Source organism: Sprattus sprattus (assembly GCF_963457725.1).
Source record: "Sprattus sprattus genome assembly, chromosome: 14".
NCBI classification, from domain to species: domain Eukaryota; kingdom Metazoa; phylum Chordata; class Actinopteri; order Clupeiformes; family Clupeidae; genus Sprattus; species Sprattus sprattus.
In genome coordinates, this window is record NC_137912.1 from 4,825,293 (window position 1) to 4,827,792 (window position 2,500).

The 2,500-nt window shown below is 52.0% G+C and overlaps 1 protein-coding gene across 2 annotated transcripts in view; it reads left to right on the plus strand.

Annotated features, from left to right (window-relative positions):
- Positions 1–2,500, plus strand: part of anks1b (ankyrin repeat and sterile alpha motif domain containing 1B) — a 174,637-nt gene that overhangs the window by 75,875 nt on the left and 96,262 nt on the right. The window lies entirely within an intron of this gene.

Genomic DNA, 2,500 nt, shown 5'->3' on the forward strand with positions numbered 1-2,500 from the left:
GTGAGTCAGCCACCAAGGACACGAGCACCGAGCACCAAGGACATAATCCTCAGTGCCAACACCTTTCATTTGAGCTATCCATACGTCCCCTGTCTCCATATGTCCCCTGTCTCCATACGTCCCCTGTCTCCATATGTCCCCTGTCTCCATACGTCCCCTGTCTCCATACGTCCCCTGTCTCCATTCGTCCCCTGTCTCCATTCGTCCCCTGTCTCCATACGTCCCCTGTCTCCATACGTCCCCTGTCTCCATACGTCCCCTGTCTCCATACGTCCCCTGTCTCCATACGTCCCCTGTCTCCATATGTCCCCTGTCTCCATACGTCCCCTGTCTCCATATGTCCCCTGTCTCCATACGTCCCCTGTCTCCATACGTCCCCTGTCTCCATACGTCCCCTGTCTCCTGGCGGGACTCAGAGAAAGACGTCACACCATTTGTCAAGGAGAGTCTGTGGCACAGCAGCAGACCTTTTGAACAGGGGCCCCTCCTAGTGTCCTAGTGTCCTAGTCTCCTCGTCTACTCGTCTACTCGTCTCCTAGTCTCCTAGTCTACTCGTCTCCTCGTCTACTCGTATACTCATCTCCTAGTCTCCTGGTCTACTCGTCTCCTCGTCTCCTCGTCTCCTCGTCTACTCGTCTCCTAGTCTCCTAGTCTCCTAGTCTACTCGTCTCCTCGTCTCCTCGTCTCCTCGTCTACTCGTCTCCTAGTCTCCTAGTCTCCTAGTCTACTCGTCTCCTCGTCTCCTCGTCTACTCGTCTCCTCGTCTACTCGTCTCCTCGTCTCCTAGTCTCCTAGTCTCCTAGTCTCCTTGTGTGAACGGTTGAGGGTGGCTAGTTTAAAGCCCTGAAACTCATGGAGGTGCCACCATCCTCTCTATCAAAGAGGCTGTCATCAGTACCGGGAAAAATAAATACAAAATAAACTGGGCACAGATAAACAAAGGATAAAATCAACAGTGACAAAATCAGCCATGTTTTTTTCCTGTAATCACCAAAGTGTTTGTTGTTCCAGTGGAGAGCCAATCAGAGCGGTTGTTTGTTTGTTTGTTGTCATTTTGTTTATTTATTTTTAGCTGACCACATGAAGGCCACCTGGGGTAAGGGAAGGTACTAGGAGTGTGGGCGCTGGAATGAAGGGATGATGGCTATGATCAGCAGTATGGCTTATATGCAGAGTCATGAGAGGGACTACAGATGGAGGGGCAGTGATTGAAAGAGTGCGAGAGAAAAAAGGAAGGAGAGAGAAATGGAAAGAGAGAGAGAGAGAGAGAGAGAGAGACAGCCATCCCTTGACCTTGAAGTTGCTTTTGAGCTCCTAACTCCAAGCCCTCCCCATCAACAGTGAGCCTGTGCTGTGAGTGCTAACCATGAGCCTGTGTTGTGAGTGCTAATAGAGAGCCTGTGCTGTGCTTGTGAGTGCTGTGCTCTGCTGTGAGTGCTGTGCTGTGAGTGCTAACAGTGAGCCTGTGCTGTGAGTGCTAACAGTGAGCCTGTGCTGTGAGTGCTAACAGTGAGCCTGTGCTGTGAGTGCTGTGAGTGCTAACAGTGAGCCTGTGCTGTGAGTGCTGTGAGTGCTAACAGTGAGCCTGTGCTGTGAGTGCTGTGAGTGCTAACAGTGAGCCTGTGCTGTGCTGTGCTGTGATAGCTAACAGTGAGCCTGTGCTGTGAGTGCTAACAGTGAGCCTGTGCTGTGAGTGCTAACAGTGAGCCTGTGCTGTGAGTGCTAACCATGAGCCTGTGTTGTGAGTGCTAATAGAGAGCCTGTGCTGTGCTGTGCTGTGAGTGCTGTGGGTGCTGTGCTGTGCTGTGCTGTGAGTGCTAACAGTGAGCCTGTGCTGTGAGTGCTAACAGTGAGCCTGTGCTGTGAGTGCTAACCATGAGCCTGTGTTGTGAGTGCTAATAGAGAGCCTGTGCTGTGCTTGTGAGTGCTGTGCTCTGCTGTGAGTGCTGTGTTGTCAGTGCTAACAGTGAGCCTGTGTTGTGAGTGCTAATAGAGAGCCTGTGCTGTGCTTGTGAGTGCTAACAGTAAGTGCTCTGCTGTGCTGTGCTGTGCTGTGAGTGCTAACAGTGATCCTGTGCTGTGAGTGCTAACAGTGAGCCTGTGCTGTGCTGTGCTGTGAGTGCTAACAGTGAGCCTGTGCTGTGCTGTGCTGTGAGTGCTGTGCTGTGAGTGCTAACAGTAAGTGCCAACAGTGAGTGCTGTGCTGTGCTGTGCTGTGCTGTGCTGTGCTGTGCTGTGCTGTGAGTGCTAACAGTGATTCTGTGCTGTGCTGTGCTGTGAGTGCTGTGCTGTGAGTGCTAACAGTAAGTGCTAACAGTGAGTGCTGTGCTGTGCTGTGCTGTGAGTGCTAACAGTAAGTGCTAACAGTGAGTGCTGTGAGTGCTGTGCTGTGCTGTGAGTGCTAACAGTGACCCTGTGCTGTGCTGTGCTGTGCTGTGCTGTGAGTGCTAACAGTAAGTGCTGTGCTGTGCTGTGCTGTGCTGTGAGTGCTAACAGTGAG